The sequence below is a fragment of the Mustela nivalis genome (assembly GCF_964662115.1).
Source record: "Mustela nivalis genome assembly, contig: HAP1_SCAFFOLD_499, whole genome shotgun sequence".
NCBI classification, from domain to species: domain Eukaryota; kingdom Metazoa; phylum Chordata; class Mammalia; order Carnivora; family Mustelidae; genus Mustela; species Mustela nivalis.
Window position 1 is genome coordinate 29,961 of NW_028136157.1, and position 19,654 is coordinate 49,614.

At 36.1% G+C, this 19,654-nt stretch overlaps 1 long non-coding RNA gene across 2 annotated transcripts in view; it reads left to right on the forward strand.

The window, feature by feature from the left end:
- Positions 1–13,336, forward strand: part of LOC309857215 — a 31,699-nt gene extending 18,363 nt beyond the window's left edge. For both annotated transcript variants that reach the window (XR_014307553.1, XR_014307554.1), the window contains exon 3: positions 13,308–13,336. This is a non-coding gene — a long non-coding RNA (uncharacterized lncRNA). The remainder of the gene's footprint in view (positions 1–13,307) is intronic.
- The last annotated feature ends 6,318 nt before the right edge of the window (positions 13,337–19,654 follow it).

The window sequence follows — 19,654 nt, forward strand, 5'->3', positions numbered from 1 at the left end:
AATGTCATGCATTTTTCTTCACTTCCATGCAAATGAACAAAGTAATTTATTAAGACACAATGAAGAAAAAAATTGACAATGAGTTCCAGATTTTAAAAATCACTTGCCATTCAATCCAAATTGTGAGTTTGATCGGTTACCGAACACTTTATAATGCACCCCCGGTAATTTTACAGAGATTACTTTTTTCTTACCAATTCTTGATTATTCTGTCTTGCAATGCAGAGAAAGCTAACTAATTTAAAATAAACTTCCGTTAATTTTGATTGTTATAAACTTAAAATTGACTAATTTCCATATACAGAGTTTAAAATGTTCACAATTTACATTAAATATATATTCTGTGTATACCTTGGAAAAATTATACTGAAAATTGAAATTAAAATGATGTTGTATATAGCTGCAAGAAGCCGCCTGTCCCATTTCATCTTACTATATAAGTTGTGTCAGGTAATTTATAAAATCCCTGCTGCATAACAAATCTATTTTCTGTTGGAATGGGTAGTAATGTTTCTTCTTATTTCGAAATAAGAGTTGGTCTATGAGTGCCTCTGCAACTGTATTTTTCCTAAGTGGCTTCATGGTCTTGAACTGAGAAAACTCAGAGCATTAAACATCAAAGTAATATATTTTGACATAATTAGACATCAAGGAAATGCAATTAAAATGACACTGAGATATCACTACACACTTACCAGAATGGCTAAAATAAAATATAATGACAAGCCCAAAAGAAAAAAATATACCATTTGATGATACACAATGGCAAGTTGTACCATAACTTAACCATCTCAGACTAGTGTAGTGTTAAATTTGTTTTTCTAAGCCATGTTTTGGGTCACTTACCACTTTTCAAGGATATAAAGTGCTATCATTTTACTTAAAACTGTGATATTTGGTCAGATTTAAATTTCAATTTATGTTAAAACATTCTGTAAACTGTGTTAGACTTTGACATTTGTTCCCTCAGTTCAGTGAATAACACTATATCATATTCTGAAAAATATGCCAATTTTTATTTTTTAAAATATCCCTTTTTCCTCTTATGGTAATTATTAATATGAATTAATAGTAGAATTTGAAATGGTCCAATATGACCATAAATACTTTATAGTATATTATCAAATTTAATAATGAATATAATGTACTTCTTTGGACAATTTTTAAAGACCAGTCTACTCTTAAAACAAAAAAAATGGAGATGCACTTCTTTAGTTCACACAAATTTCATTTTATTATATATAACCTCAGATAAATTTCAACAAATCATAATTTATTAAAATCATGTCTACTTAAAAATCTCATAGAAGAGTTAAACCATCAAAAATAAAAATAAACACACACAACACACACACATCACCCATGTATTGGCAAATCACAATTGCTGTAACAATACATTAGGCATTCCACAGTTAAGGGCTATCAAAATTTCCATCAGTGACAAAAAGATTTGTATCCAAATGGACTGATTTTCCAGAATCCAAGAAAAAGTCTCCTAGGGTTTATTTAAAGATAAATATTTGAACAAATACTTCTTAAATTTAGGAAATTCAGAACATACGATTAAAGAATATTTGCAGTGCAGACTATATTCAATCCTCCCTTCAAAATGTGCCTTTGAGTACATAATTCTGTTTTCTCGATCTAAATTGAGCTGTCTTCCAAGGAAGTTTTCCAAAATGTGTGTCTCTGTGTGATAAATGTTCTAAGACCTAACATGCTTCATTGTATTTTTACTGTGCTCTCAAATTTAATCAATAATTTGGATTGATGTATAATACCTAGTTTCAAATATCTTTTCCATCTATACAAACACCCAGCTGTCTCTTTATATGCTATTACTATTGAGAATTGTGCTGTCGGTATTTTTCTTGTACATTTTAGGTGATCTGTTCTTCTCTTGGGCATCATTTATGCTCTTCTCTGTTTTTGATATTCTTAAAACTCACCATAATGTATATGAGGGTTTTTTTGTGTGTGTAGTTTTTGTTTTGTTTTGTTTCTGATATCTCATGTTTGGCATCATTTTAAGTCTGGTATCTTTTATCTTTCTTTAATTCTCCAAAATTTATCTCAGTACTTAATAAAATATTTTCTTTATTTTTTTTCTCTTCTGCTGTATTTGGGCAGAAGGCATTAATTTGTTTGTTTGTTTTTCCCAACTCATTTATTCATTTTACAGCTATATTCATCTTAGTCTCCATTTATTGTATTCTTTATTTCAACAATTTTCATTTAATTTATATTCACAGTACAGTATCTTTCTTTTCCTTGTATATGTATATCATTATTTTATCATATACTTTTAAGCTATTTTTAAAAATATTTTATTTATTTATTTGACAGTGAGAGATCACAAGTAGGCAGAGAGGCGGGCAGAGAGAGAGGAAGGGAAGCAGGCTACCTGCTGAGCAGAAAGCCCGATGTGGGGCTTGATCCCAGGACCCTGAGATCATGACCTGAACCGAAGGCAGCGGCTTAACCCACTGAGCCACCCAGGCACCCCTTTTAAGCTATTTTTTAAAAGTACAGTCATTCTTTTTTTTTTAAGTTTTTCTTTCTTTATTTATTTGACAGAGAGAGATCACAAGTAGACGGAGGGCAGGCAGAGAGAGAGAGAGAGAGAGAGGGAAGCAGACAGACTCCCTGCTGAGCAGAGAGCCTGATGCAGGACTTGATCCCAGGACCCTGAGATCATGACTGAGCTGAAGGCAGTGGCTTAATCCACTGTGCCACCTAGGCGCACCTAAGCTATTTTTTAAATTCCTGTTCCAATAACACTTGGATTGGCATATAAAGTTAACCACATCATATTTTTTAGGTAAGTAATTGTACTTTTTATGTGCATAGTTATTTTGGTCCATAAGTTCAGCTCTTCTTAGGATCATCAAATCTCTGTCAAGTCTGGGTATGCTAGGATTTCCTAAGCAACAATAAAATACATTGAAACCTGGTAGCTTAATTATAATAATGTTTTCTTTCTCAATCATTCACAATAGTATTCCATTCTGAGTAGCTTCCTTCTATTTTGCAGCTATAGTGTTTGGAAAAACTTGAAATGTGATATCACTGTGATAATGTGAATTGGTCAGGGTTTTTCAGAGAATCGGGAAGAGAAAAAAAGGAAGATATTCTCCAGGGCCAACTCTAGAAGTGACTATTAAAACATCTGTCCAAATTCAATTGAACAAAACTCAGAAATGCCATCTCCAGTGAAATACAAAAAAGATTATATATAGTTCTGGGCACACACATCTCATTTGACCCAATGATGTATATCAATGAAAGACTGAAGGCCAATCACCACTCCATGGGAGAATTTAAAAATAAATTTACTAATGAGGCCAAGAATTCAGAATCACCAATACTTCAGAACTAATAATAACTGCCTTCACTTGATGTTATTCTATAAAATAAATCCTACGGTCAAGTTTCAATTTTAAATTCTTAAATCCTTATGAAGAAGCATCATTTGGAGGGAGCAGTTTTCATAATTTATCATCCATCAGCCTTTTTTAAAAGATTTTATTTATTTATTGGACACAGAGAGAGAGAAAGAGAGCGAGAGAGAGAGATCACAAGTAAGCAGAGAGGCAGGCAAGCAGGGAGGGAAGCAGGCTTCCTTTTGAGCAGTGCCCAATGTGGGGCTGGATCCCAGGACCCAGAGACCATGACTTGAGATGAAGGCAGAGGCTTAACCCACCACCCACGTGATGAGAGAGCCACTCAGGTGCCCCTCATCCATCAGTCTTAATTGATTGGAGGAAAATGTGTGGAGGAATAATGCCTTAGGGAGCTAATCTCTCTAAAGAATTTTCAAGTCTTTACCCCTTCAAGGTTTTGTACAGTTCTGATAGCCTCTAAACATCCAGCAGATTTCTACAGTGACAGGCCTGTTAAAACCTGTCTTGAAACCAGGAATAGAGCTTGAAACATACCAGTCAAGGGCAACTTTGAGTGTTTTAAGGAGTTTATCATCATTTCTTTGTTTTTGGTTAATATCTGAAATAGTTCCATATTACACTGGCATAATTTCTCCAGAGCTGACTTTGAAGGAGGCACTCAGTTCCAGCTAGTTCCATATTTTGGCAAGAACTATACTTCTATATTTAAAAAAAAAAACATATTTTAGGGCGCCTGGGTGGCTCAGTGGGTTAAAATCTATGCCTTCGGCTCAGGTCATGATTCCAGGTTCCTGGGATTGAGTCCCACAGTGGGCTCTCTTCTCAGCAGGGAGCATGCTTCCAATCCTCTCTCTCTGGCTGCCACTCTGCCTTCCTATGATCTCTGTCAAGTAAATAAATAAAATTTTTAAAAAAACATATTTTATACCAGTTATTCATGTTTATTAACTAAGATATCACAATACAAATAATACAAACAGTTGCTCTTTATTAATACCTTCAACCAAGATCAAAAAATATGTCATATTTTCTCCAAAAATTTTATATCATCTGATAGGTAAGATATATATATAAAATTACATTTAAAGTTTTAAAAATATCAGCAAATATTTTCATTTAAATGCCAATTTGAAAAGAAATCTACTTTTCCAAACACGACTTTTTATCCTATTTATTTTGAATTTTGTCAACAACTGATAAAATGTTTAGTGAGACTATAAATGTTAGATCAAAAAAATGATTAATAGATGTAGGTTCAAATTATTATGTTCCATTAAAAATGATTTAGTCTTTGATGAAAATCTGTTTGGTAATAGTTGTATCCAGATATAGTAAATTAAAGACATATATAAAATTATAGGGAAATGACACCTTCCGTTCCATTATGAGTAGAGCTTTTAAAATGCTATTTGTCACAACCTGTCATCTTGTCATTATGTAGCATTATGTAGCAATTAAAAAATGTATACTCTTCACTTCGAAGTCTTTTGGAAATCTAAAATATGACTTTCTATGGTTTGTGTCTCCATATTGCTTTATTGCCAGTTAAAACAAATCCACATGCTTTGATTCAAAGGTAATAAATTCCTCTTATTTGGAAAAAGGATGTTTATTTTTGTTCTCTCACCCTTAGCAGGTGGTTTCATTTTAGCACACTTCAGAGTTATAATTTCATGCTTATTAAAAACATTTATTTTGATCTACATAGATGAATGAAACTTTTATTTTATTAAATTATTTGCCAAAAAATCTGTGATTTTTAAAAATGTATTTCCTTTGAAGGGTTATTTTAGAGCATTCAAAGAGGATCTAAGAGTGTGGTATTATGCAGTTTTTAAGTAGGTATGAAATGGGTAATTATAGGATTGTTTTTTTAAGGCTTATGTATATTGTCCACTATATGCTATAAAATATTTTGAAAGTAAATTTAAGGTATGTTTTACATAGTTTATTTTTTGGAAAAAAGTATTGAAATGACTTATGAAATTCAGTATACTCTCAACATTAATTTATTTTGAAATTTACCAGTTGTCTACTGAACTATTATATGGCAGATATTACTTCAGACTACACTGGTAAATGATATACTTGGCTTTGTAGAACTTTTATTTTAATGGGTGAGGCAATTAAAAGCTATAAACCTTAATAAAAATGGCATAGTGCATTCAAAAATGGCATAGTGCATTTCCCCATTGTACTCAAAAAGGATGAGTACAATGGGGAAAAAGAAAAATTCGATAAGGGTGAGAAAAATCAAGGTTGCTAGGCAGGGGATGGGGAGTTAAAATTTTAAATAGGAAGATCAGGGTAGTTACAATGAAGCTGACAATTGAACAAAGGTATGGAAAGGTGATGAATTTGCCCAGAACTATCAGCAATAAGGTCACTCCAGACAAAGGAATTGGCTATCTTGAAGGCCATATGGTTGGATCATGCCTGGCATATCTGAGGAATAGCAAGGAGGCCACTGTGAGTGACTGAAGAGTAGCAGGGAAAGAGGTCACAGAGGTTAAATGAGTGGCTAGATCATGTAAAAGCTTAGAAGTCATTGTAAAACTCTGGCTTTTATATTTGGAAAATTACTGTGTGATAGAATTTCTGCTAATAAGTGAGAGTTCAAATGTCCATAATATTTCAAGGATTCTTATTCTAGTAAGACAGAATAAAGAGAAAGAGTTTATATTTTCACGTGGTGTAACAAATGCTCGGAGATCCAAGTGTAGGAAGCTATGGGAGCACAGAAGAAGGCACTAAAATCACACCATATATTTGATGACTGTGACTATATATAAATTTGTATTTTCTAGAGTTTTTGTAGTCATGGAATCACACAGTATATACTATTCATTGCCTGGATTTTCTTTTCTCAGCATCATTACTTTGAGAATCTCCAATTGTCTTTGCTCTATTGATGGACATTGATGAACATTTCCACTGTTTTCAATTCTTAAAAATAAAGCTGCTATGAAATTTACATACAAGTCCTTGTATGAACATAGGGTTTGTTTCTCTTGGTGAAATGCCTAGAATAAAATGGCTATTTGTGTAACTGCAACATATTTTTCATTTAAAAAAAATTTTGAAACTATTTTCCAAAGTGGTTGTATCATGATATATGCCAACAACAGTTTAGATTTTTTGTTGCTTCTCAATCTAGCTCAGACCAAGTACAATTAGCCTTTATAATTTTAGCCATTCTAATAGATATGTAAGCATGTCTCATTATGATTTTAATTTTTATTTCTTTAATGTTTAAATGTTGAGAAATTTGTCATGTGCTTAAAAGCCATCCATATACTTTTGGTGACATGTCTCTTCCATTATTTCCTTCACATGTAAAATTGGATACTCTGTTTGGTTATTAGTAAGGTTTTTTATTTTTATTCATTTTTAAATAATTAGAGTAGATGTCCATTATCAGATATTTAATTTGCAAATCCCTTCTCCATCTTTATGGTTTCTCAATGGAGCTTTGATAGCTGTGTCTTTCAAGAAATATGCTACTTCTCTACAGGAAATATTGAAAGGGGTCCTCTAAGCAAAGAGAGAGCCTACAAGTGGTAGATCAGAAAGGAACAGAGACCATATACAGTAACAGTCACCTTACAGGCAATACAATGGCACTAAATTCATATCTCTCAATAGTTACCCTGAATGTGAATGGGCTAAATGCCCCTGTCAAAAGACACAGGGTATCAGAATGGATAAAAAAACAAAACCCATCTATATGTTGCCTCCAAGAAACTCATTTTAAGCCCGAAGACACCTCCAGATTTAAAGTGAGGGGGTGGAAAAGAATTTACCATGCTAATGGACATCAGAAGAAAGCAGGAGTGGCAATCCTTATATCAGATCAATTAGATTTTAAGCCAAAGACTATAATAAGAGATGAGGAAGGACACTATATCATAATCAAAGGGTCTGTCCAACAAGAAGATTTAACAATTTTAAATATCTATGCCCCCAACGTGGGAGCAGCCAACTATATAAACCAATTAATAACAAAATCAAAGAAACACATCAACAATAATACAATAATAGTAGGGGACTTTAACACTCCCCTCACTGAAATGGACAGGTCATCCAAGCAAAAGATCAGCAAGGAAATAAAGGCCTTAAACGACACACTGGACCAGATGGACATCACAGATATATTCAGAATATTTCATCCCAAAGCAACAGAATACACATTCTTCTCTAGTGCACATGGAACATTCTCCAGAATAGATCACATCCTCGGTCCTAAATCAGGACTCAACCGGTATCAAAAGATTGGGATCATTCCCTGCATATTTTCAGACCACAATGCTCTAAAGCTAGAACTCAACCACAAAAGGAAGTATGGAAAGAACCCAAATACATGGAGACTAAACAGTATCCTTCTAAAGAATGAATGGGTCAACCGGGAAATTAAAGAAGAATTGAAAAAAATCATGGAAACAAATGATAATGAAAATACAACGGTTCAAAATCTGTGGGACACAACAAAGGCAGTCCTGAGAGGAAAATATATAGCGGTACAAGCCTTTCTCAAGAAACAAGAAAGGTCTCAGGTACACAACCTAACCCTACACCTAAAGGAGCTGGAGAAAGAACAAGAAAGAAACCCTAAGCCCAGCAGGAGAAGAGAAATCATAAAGATCAGAGCAGAAATCAATGAAATAGAAACCAAAAAAACAATAGAACAAATCAACAAAACTAGGAGCTGGTTCTTTGAAAGAATTAATAAAATTGATAAACCCCTGGCCCGACTTATCAAAAAGAAAAGAGAAAGGACCCAAATAAATAAAATCATGAATGAAAGAGGAGAGATCACAACTAACACCAAAGAAATACAAACAATTATCAGAACATACTATGAGCAACTCTACGCCAATAAATTTGACAATCTGGAAGAAATGGATGCATTCCTAGAAACATATAAACTACCACAACTGAACCAGGAAGAAATAGAAAGCCTGAACAGACCCATAACCAGTAAGGAGATTGAAACAGTCATTAAAAATCTCCAAACAGGGACGCCTGGGTGGCTCAGTTGGTTGGGCAGCTGCCTTCGGCTCGGGTCATGATCCCAGTGTCCTGGGATCGAGTCCCACATCGGGCTACTTGCTCTGCGGGGAGCCTGCTTCTCCCTCTGACTCTGCCTTCCACTCTGTCTGCCTGTGCTCGCTCTCACTCTCTCTCTCTCTTACAAATAAATAAAAAATAAAATCTTTAAAAAAAAAAAAAAATCTCCAAACAAACAAAAGCCCAGGGCCAGACGGCTTCCCAGGGGAATTCTACCAAACATTTAAAGAAGAACTAATTCCTATTCTCCTGAAACTGTTCCAAAAAATAGAAATGGAAGGAAAACTTCCAAACTCATTTTATGAGGCCAGCATCACCTTGATCCCAAAACCAGACAAGGATCCCACCAAAAAAGAGAGCTATAGACTGATATCCTTGATGAACACAGATGCAAAAATACTCAACAAAATACTAGCCAATAGGATTCAACAGTACATTAAAAAGATTATTCACCACGACCAAGTGGGATTTATTCCAGGGCTGCAAGGTTGGTTCAACATCCGCAAATCAGTCAATGTAATAGAACACATCAATAAAAGAAAGAACAAGAACCATATGATACTCTCAATAGATGCTGAAAAAGCATTTGACAAAGTACAGCATCCCTTCCTGATCAAAACTCTTCAAAGTGTAGGGATAGAGGGCACATACCTCAATATCATCAAAGCCATCTATGAAAAACCCACCACAAATATCATTCTCAATGGAGAAAAACTAAAAGCTTTTCCACTAAGGTCAGGAACACGGCAGGGATGTCCATTATCACCACTGCTATTCAACATAGTACTAGAGGTCCTAGCCTCAGCAATCAGACAACAAAAGGAAATTAAAGGCATCCAAATTGGCAAAGAAGAAGTCAAATTATCACTCTTCGCAGATGATATGATACTATATGTGGAAAACCCAAAAGACTCCACTCCCAAACTGCTAGAACTTATACAGAAATTCAGTAAAGTGTCAGGATATAAAATCAATGCACAGAAATCAGTTGCATTTCTCTACACCAACAGCAAGACAGAAGAAAGAGATATTAAGGAGTCAATCCCATTTACAATTGCATCCAAAACCATAAGATACCTAGGAATAAACCTAACCAAAGAGACACAGAATCTATACTCAGAAAACTATAAAGTACTCATGAAAGAAATTGAGGAAGACACAAAGAAATGGAAAAATGTTCCATGCTCCTGGATTGGAAGAATAAATATTGTGAAAATGTCTATGCTACCTAAAGCAATCTACACATTTAATGCAATTCCTATCAAAGTACCATCCATCTTTTTCAAAGAAATGGAACAAATAATGCTAAAATTTATATGGAACCAGAAAAGACCTCGAATAGCCAAAGGGATATTGAAAAAGAAAGCCAACGTTGGTGGCATCACAATTCCGGACTTCAAGCTCTATTACAAAGCTGTCATCATCAAGACAGCATGGTACTGGCACAAAAACAGACACATAGATCAATGGAACAGAATAGAGAGCCCAGAAATAGACCCTCAAATCTATGGTCAACTCATCTTCGACAAAGCAGGAAAGAATGTCCAATGGAAAAAAGACAGCCTCTTCAATAAATGGTGCTGGGAAAACTGGACAGCCACATGTAGAAAAATGAAATTGGACCATTTCCTTACACCACACACAAAAATAGACTCAAAATGGATGAAGGACCTCAATGTGCGAAAGGAAGGAATCCATCAAAATCCTTGAGGAGAACACGGGCAGCAACCTCTTCGACCTCTGCCGCAGCAACATCTTCCTAGGAACAACGCAAAAGGCAAGGGAAGCAAGGGAAAAAATGAACTATTGGGATTTCATCAAGATCAAAAGCTTTTGCACAGCAAAGGAAACAGTTAACAAAATCAAAAGACAACTGACAGAATGGGAGAAGATATTTGCAAACGACATATCAGATAAAGGACTAGTGTCCAGAATCTATAAAGAACTTAGCAAACTCAACACCCAAAGAACAAATAATCCAATCAAGAAATGGGCAGAGGACATGAACAGACATTTCTGCAAAGAAGACATCCAGATGGCCAACAGACACATGAAAAAGTGCTCCATATCACTCGGCATCAGGGAAATACAAATCAAAACCACAATGAGATATCACCTCACACCAGTCAGAATGGCTAAAATCAACAAGTCAGGAAATGACAGATGCTGGCGAGGATGTGGAGAAAGGGGAACCCTCCTACATTGTTGGTGGGAATGCAAGTTGGTGCAGCCACTCTGGAAAACAGCATGGAGGTTCCTCAGAATGTTGAAAATAGAACTGCCCTATGACCCAGCAATTGCACTATTGGGTATTTACCCTAAAGATACAAATGTAGTGGTCCAAAGGGGCACATGCACCCGAATGTTTATAGCAGCAATGTCCACAATAGCCAAACTATGGAAAGAACCTAGATGTCCATCAACAGATGAATGGATCAAGAAGATGTGGTATATATACACAATGGAATACTATGCAGCCATCAAAAGAAATGAAATCTTGCCATTTGCGACAACATGGATGGAACTAGAGCGAATCATGCTTAGCGAAATAAGTCAAGCAGAGAAAGACAACTATCATATGATCTCCCTGATATGAGGAAGTGGTGATGCAACATGGAGGCTTAAGTGGGTAGGAGAAGAATAAATGAAACAAGATGGGATTGGGAGGGAGACAAACCATAAGTGACTCTTAATCTCACAAAACAAACTGAGGGTTGCTGGGGGGAGGGGGTTTGGCAGAAGAGGGTGGGATCATGGACATTGGGGAGGGTATGTGCTTTGGTGAGTGCTGTGAAGTGTGTAAACCTGGTGATTCACAGACCTGTACCCCTGGGGATAAAAATATATGTTTATAAAAAATAAAAATTAAAAAATATTAAAAAAAAAAAAAAAAAAAAAAGAAATATGCTACTTCTTTCCTGGTACACGGAGGTATGACTACAACATTATCAATGTTGACCTTTGCAAAGAAAATCATTGCTTAAGATATATGTAGTCTGCAGTTGTTGGGAGTGTTCACCATCCTTGCCTCTAACTCATCTCTCACTGCCCACACATTCAGGTATAGGGGAATATTGATTGACAAAATATTAATTGCCAAATAACACTAGTTGGAAATAAGAAAAATGCAGGCACCTGATTATATAATATTCCTTAAATAAAATGTGTTTTTATAAGTGCTATTGGAAGTAAATTCCTCAATACTTTAATCACACAGAATGATGGAATCCTAGATATTTTCCTTGTATTTACTAAGAAAATGATCGTGCCTCAAGTATATTAAAATGGAATAGGGAAAATTAAAAATTGTTTTAAGTTGATTTGCGTGTGTTGTGCGTATGTGAAAGAGAAAGTGAGAGAGAAAGAGAAAGAGAGAAAAAGAGAAAGGGAAAGACAGAGAGGTGGCTGCAGTGAATTGATGAGTTGGAGGATAGATTTTAAAGTTTTGTCTTTTGCTTTCTACATTTCCTTTTCCTTAGGTTCAAGAGAACAATCAGTAATATCTCAGATGCCTGCTGGTAACATCAGCAGAAAGAGTTAGAGGTTCCCAGAAATTTTAAGATGACATATAGTTTTCCTGACATAAGAAAAGTCATTTTTTGTCCCCAGCTATTTTCAATGATCTATACCCCACCTGTGTACTTGCCCAAGCACACTTCTTCCAAAACTTCCTGGGAGGTTCTTACAAAGAAATGCAAAAACCTCACTCGTTAAGGATTTTGAGGGAACAAGGCAATGGGAAAACTAACAGTCACCACCAGACCAGGAAATAGCCTAAGCTATTGAGACAATAAATCAGTGGTAAAACTCCTAGTGCTATTTCAAAAGCAATCAAGGCCTTGCATTCCTTGTCCCAGAAAATGAGCCCAAGATCCCATCTAGTTTCTATCTGCTCTTGAAGCCTGCAGAGTCCCTTTCCCTTGTCCAACACTTACCTCTGCTTTATTCTAACGTTGACGTTTCTGCCCTCGGTGGAATTCAAGCTTCATTCAGGTGAACATGCAATACATATTGCACAAATACATATGTGGATGTGCATGCATCCACAACCTTATGACCAACCGTACACGGGATAATACAACTCTCCCTTCTGAGTATTCATCTTAAATACTAAATAAAAATCTCTCTCCTGTTCAAATAGTCAAGGCTTTGGAACTTATTCCCTGTGATCTCCTTGTATGTTGTAAACAAAGATTCCTTTGTTTGACAACTCCACCTGTTTCTGTGATTCACCAAAGACTGACCTCAGTTAGTTCAGTTACTGTAATGTAATATCAAGCATATCTAGTTAGTTGATCATTTTGTTCAAGTCTTACATATCTTACCAATGTGATGACCATTTGTCTATGTAATCTTAAAATAAGTGTGTTGAAATTATTTTCCATTTGTCGTCCAAGGTAGAAGTTATGATTTTTGTTCTTCGTTTTTCCCTATATATCCATAAATCTGTTGTTACGTATTAAAAGTCAAGAATTATTATACTCCCTGATGAATTCATCCTTTTACTCTTCTGTAATTTTGACTTGATCTTTATGTCTGATAATGAAATTTGCTTTAAAATCACTTTTCATTATCTTGATATAACCACCAAAGTTATAATGTGATTAGAGTTAATATAGCATATTTTTTCTTTTACTTTTTAAAGCACTTCTATATTGAATCCTGACAAAGAAACAAAACAGCTTTTTAACTCTGGAAGCATCTTTCTAAATTATCTTTTTTTTTTTAAATGAAGCAGTAGCAATTTTTGTTAAGGGACCTAAACTGAAAGTAGGTTTAGAAATTTATTTATTTATTTATTTATTTAGTAAAATATTTTATTTTATTTATTGACAGCAAGAGAGAGAGAGAGAGAGAAGAAGAAGCACACAAACAGGGGGAATCATGTGCAAAGGGAGAGGAAGAAGCAAGCTCCTTGGGGTGCAAGTAGTCCCATGCAGGGCTGGATCCCTGTACACTGGAATCATGACCTCAGCCAAAGGCAAACATCTGCTTAAACAACTAAGTCATCCAGGCACCCCTAGAAAATTTAAAAAAAAAAAAAGGCCTTTTAAAAACATTTTGTTTCTTTCTTGTTTTTTTTTTTAAATATTTTATTTATTTGACAGACAGAGAGACAGGAAGAGGAACTATAAGCAGGGCAGAGGGAAAAGGAGAAGCAGGTTTCCCACTGTGCAGAGAGCCTGATGTGGGGCTCCATCCCAGGACCCTGGGATATGACCTGAAAAGAAGGGACACTTCTTGGAGGAAGCCACCCAGACACCTCTTTTCTTTGTTTTTAATATATGGCAACTGATGCTTCCCAGCCACGAGGAGCATATTACCCATTGATTAAATCTTTGATAACAACCTATTTAAAAAGGTGTGTAAATATATACTTACTCAGATTTATACACTTTGTGTTTTCTTCATAGTTTGGGGCTGGACCCCAAACACTGCTTCCAGTCTTTGCCTTCCCATCTTTTGATACCAGGTATTAGGTCAGCAAAGCAAATTAGTATCAAAATTAATAAGCCCTTGGCACCATATCTCTGGAGCAGGGCTTGCACTTAGCCAAGGCCCAGAGCAGTTGACCTCCCCTCGCTAGTGCTATAGCCCCAAGGACTAGGTCCCTGCCACCAGAACTCAGTCTTACATGTTATGCTAAGCAGACAAAACCAAAACAGGAAAGCTCCGACAGCTTTCACTGGCATGCTTCATCTCCAACTCCCTCGAAGTCCAGGCAGTACCAGATGACAGGGAGGGGTCTTGGTCCAACATATGGGAGGGAAGGAAGTAGCCACGAGCAAGTACCTGCCTCTCTGTTCCTTTCTTTCATGAGCAGGTTGTAAGGAGGAGGAAGAGGAAGGGGAAGAGAGGTGAACTTCAAGGGGTGAAGGCCTCAGGTAGGCAGCTGGCTCCTGCCAGTAGGAAAGGGACAAAGGAGAAGGCAGTGAGTCTTGCAGGGAGGGTGGGGGGTAAGGGTTACAGCTTATGACGGAATCTGGACAGGAGTAATAGGGATACTAGTCATTTGAGTCCACCATTGGCAAGCTGGGCTGGGTGTCAGGGCAGATAGGCCTCCCTGGGCAACGGCACATGAGAGAAGGTGGAATTCTTCTCTGAGGAGCAGGTGGAGCTTTGGGTGTTGGGAAAGCATAGACAGTATTGTTCCAGGGCCAAGGACAGGTCCGGGTACTCCTGGTTGGAGGTCAAGGCCACAGTATGATCCAGGTCTTCTACCAGCAGCTTGAAGGTACCACATGCCAGCCACCCCTCATTATTGTGTCTAACTCTCTGGTGCACTTATTGGCTTATCCATCAAATGACTCCTTCAGCAGCTTGAAAACCACCTCCACAGGCACTCCAGGATATGGGAGGCTTCCAGAGTGAAAATTTTGCACAGGATCACCCCCAAAAGGCAAGAAGTCACTCTGGTGGATGTAGATCTGGTCAAACATGGCCTTAGGGACCATCCACTTCACAGGCAGTCCACTGTTGGTTCTCATTTTATAGTAACTGATGTGGTGATATCTCTGGCAAGGCTGAAGTCTGAGATCTTCATCATGTTGTCCTTTGTCACCAGCACTTCCCTGGTGGCCAGGTCTTAGTGTATGCACTTCATGGAGGCAAGGTACTCCATGCCTCAGGCTACCTGGTAGGCAAAAAATACCGGGTGCTTGGAGGAGAGTTGCTCTGCTGCATTGTGGCTGATATTGTAACAGTACTCCAGGTCAGGAGGCCTCTGGGCCTGCAGGTACTCCTGTATGTTGTCTTTGGAGGCATATTCCATGATAGTGTACGAAGGACCATCCTGTGTGCAGGACCCAGCAGGTTGATGGTGTCCTTGTGCTGTCCAATCATCTTCATCATCTCCATTTCTGAGATTAGGTTTGACAGGTCTTTCTCTGCTGCATCTGACTTCAACATCTTCACAGACACTTTAGTCAAATGGTTGGATTTGTCTTTGTCCAGCCCAATGGCCTCCTCCAACACCACCTGCCCAAAGTAGGCCTGTCTTAGGGGTCTGCCTAAACTGCCTACAACCAGCCTGCCTCAAGGCAGTTATGAACTCTAGATTATCCTCAAAAACATTAAACCACAAGCTAAAAATTCTCTTCACTAGGTCTCTGTCGCAGGTCTAATTTTCTTATCTTTCATCATTTATCTTTTTCCTAATTCTTATTTTCAGTATAGTTTATTTGGCTTCCAGGTGTTTCCCCGGGTTTCTGTATGCTGTTTCATAGGGAAGAATTATCCTGTCATAAAATTATTTCTTGAGCATTCATTACATCTCTCAGTTAAAATGGGTTCTTTTATGGTATTGATTCATTTGAGTTTTCTCAAAATGGGAAGAATTTTCAAAATGGTGTTTTCCTCAAGGTTCAGAGTATGTCTTAGCCTCATCTTTACTCTTTTTGAAATTCACTTTTCAAATTCTTGTCCCTCTTTTTATCTTTTTAAATTAAAATGTTTTATTTTTACTATTTTTTTATTTGAGTGTAGTTGATAGTCAGTGTTACATTGGTTTCAGGTTTTCAATATCTCCATACATTATTCTATGATCACTACAAATATAGCCGCCATCTGTCACCATATAACACTATTATAATATCATTGACTATATTCTCTACACTGTCCCATATCTCTTTTTAAAATCTCTGATTTTTATGTTTTCTGTTATTCCAGTTTTCGACCATCATTTTACTTGGTTACTTTAATAAAATATGCCTGATTACACACTCTATGCTGAAAACCATAGCATTTGATTTATAGTAGTCTTCTTCTTCTTCTTCTTCTTCTTCTTCTTCTTCTTCTTCTTCTTCTTCTTCTTCTTAATTAACATATAATGTATTATTAGCTCCAGGGGTACAGGTCTGTGAATCACCAGGTTTACACACTTCACAGCACTCACCACAGCACATACCTTCCCCAATGTTCATAATCCCACCACCCTCTCCCGCTCCCAACGCAAATGGCAAGATTTCATTTCTTTTGATGGCTGAATAGTATTCCATTGTATATATATATATATATATATATACATTAATGAATGATATATATATCATTCATTTGTTGATGGACATCTATGTTCTTTCCATAGTTTGGCTATTGTGGATATTACTGCTATAAACATTTGGTGCACGTGCCCCTTTGGATCATATAGCAGTCTTCTTTACCTCTAACAGAACCCCAGGAAGCTTTATTTATTTATTTACTCACATAAACAGATGATCCAACACAACGTTTTTTGATGTTCAAATGTATTATAATGTCTTACCGCTTAACACTATGCTTACTGCTCTCTTTCACTGTCTGACTAAATCCTCATCATCACTATGCCATTTAATGAGAAAGAACATTTGAACACAGAGTTCTCTCCATATCAGGGAATGAAGACTCCACCCTTCTGTTTGTGCAGGTAAAATAAATGTTGATGTCTGTCCTGCACATACCCCATCCTGTTCACCAGAATATTCACCATCAAAATATATACACAATGAAAACCATACCTCGCCACTTCTATTACCACCCAGCATGCTAAAAACACAATCATATGTTCCTGAATTATTGACTTGATTGATAACCCCACTTCCACACATACTGCACTCCTTCCTCCCTGCAAATTTATTTTGGTACAGCAATTTAACCTAAAAATCAAGTCATATGATTTTATTCTGCTGTTAAGGGTCTTTTGGTATCTTCCCCTTTCATATTAAATAAAAACTGAAGGCGTTTCAATGTACTAGAAGGTCATACATCAATACGTTCTTCCTCTCTCCACCACTATGAACTCCTCATTGGCCTCCTTGCTTTTCCTCAAAAGTAACAGACAAGCTGTTCACACAAAGTCTATATACTTACTTGCTCTGCCTAGAGCAATCTTTTCCTTTAATATTTGTATAACACTCTCCTTCACTTCCTGGGTCTTTGTGCAAATAACATCTCCTAAATGAGATATAACCACCCAACACAAAATAAAATTAACTTTCATCCCAGCATTCTCCAATGGCTTTTACCTTTCTTGTATTTCTTTGTATCACTTATCACCATCAACCATCAATCATTATTCTTTTACTGGTTTATTTTCTTATTTGAGACAGAGAGAGAGAGAATTGGGAGGGTGCGCAGAGGAAGAAGAAAACACCCCACTGCCTAGAAAGCCTGCTGGGGAGTTACATCCCAGGACCCTGAGATCATGACCCAAGCCAAAGGCAGTCACTCAATGGACTGAGCCACCCAGGTGCCCCTCTATTATTGGTTTATTTCACTATTATATTTCAAAAGAATGTAAGCTCTTTGTGGTCAGGTATTTTATATGTTTTAATAATTGAAGTATTCTCAGAAAGGTAGCTGGCAGATTGTAAGGGCTCACTAAACTGTATTTTGTTGTTATTATTGGGCTCCTTTATGGGCTTTACCTCTTACGCTAGAAGTCTATCCTTCAGATGTAAGCGATAAGAATAGAGCCCTGCTGCCTGTTCAAATGTGTAAAAAGCCTGTATTAAGTGGATATTTTAAAAGCTAAATGAATGGCTTAATAGTTGTATATGGGGGGAAAGGGAACATATTTTCCACAGTTTAGAAGTGGAGTTCTTTTATAGAGTTCTTGTACAAGCCTACACTATGGAACGATAATGGGCAGTTGTACATTACAATTATACAAACACTTTGGTAATTTATATCCTTTTTTTGTAATTCTTGACTGGATCATTTAATGCCTTAGGAGCATTATAGCATTTCAACTTTTCATGTTCAATAAACTTATTGGGGTTGCTACCTTTTTTATTCAAATGGAGAAATAGTCATGATTTAATCTAAATAAAGTGTTATTGATTGTGTTGTTTTCTAGGAATGAGTCGCACATGCTAGTTTAAAAGTTTTGTTAAAGTCCCAAGTCTGTCACTGATAAAAGCCTTTTGTAGATTAGTAACTTGATCAAAACGGAAAAGTTATGTAACACCAATTGTTATACTATCTTTGTTTCCATCTTGCATTGTAATAACACCCATCCTAACTCTATTTAAGACAAATCATTGCCAGATGGATTTCTGGCATTGATTGCAGGATATGAAATCTAGTATAACTAAAAGTTTTTGGTTTTAGTAGCATATAAATCAATTTAGAAAAATATATGTATTTGAATATAAGATAAAGTTTTAAATTATTTGGCAATAGTAAACTAAACTTTCTTTGGTAAATTTTTATTTTCTAAAATTTCATTGAGCTCTTTTGCAATAAGAAACAAGTTACAAAAAATTAAGGTTTATTTACCCCAATTCAAAATTATTAGGAATATAATCATAGAGGTTGAAGTATTTAAAATATTGAACCCAAAATGTTTTATTAGGTAAATTCATGAATGCTGAGCATTCACTGTTAAAATATACTAATACCATTGATAGACTGGTAGAAGCCTAAAATCAAATATTTATTAAATATTTCTATCCATATCTTTTCATAGCTTGGTAATTCATTTCTCTAGCATTAAATAATATTCCATTGTTTGCATGTACTACACTTTATTGGACCTTTCACTTATGGAAGGATATCTTGGTTGCTTCCAAGCTTTTGTCAGTTATGAATAAAACTACTATAGACATCTTTGTGGGTATAGATTTCATCTTCTTTGGATAAATACCAAGAGCTGCTACTGCTGAATCATCTGGCAAGAATATGATTAGTTTTGTAAGAAACTGCCAAGTTGTTTTCCATTCTTTATTCTCAATACACATGGAAGAACATTCCTGTTGCTCCACATCCTCACCAACATTTCGTGTTCTGTTGTCAGTGCTCTGGATTCTGGGTATGTACTGGTGTCTCTTTTTTGTTTTAATTTGCATTTTCCTGATGACCTATGATGTGAAGCATCTTTTTATATGCTTATTTGCCATCTGTAATATTTTCTTTGGTGAGGTATCTGCTAAGGTCTTTGGCTCATTTTTAATCAGGTTTTTCCCCCATTGTTGAGTTTTAAGGGGTCTTTGTGTATTTTTGATTAACAGTCCTTTGCCAGATGTGTATTTTGCAAATTTTTTCTCATAGTCTGTGCTTTGCCTTTTCATTCTCTTGGCATTGTGTTTCACAGAGTAGACATTTTTAAATTCAGTGCTTGTGCTTTTGTAGCTAAAGTTATTGCGAAAACCAAGGTCATTTAAATTTTCTTCTATATTACCTTCTACATGTTTCATGTTTAGGTTTAT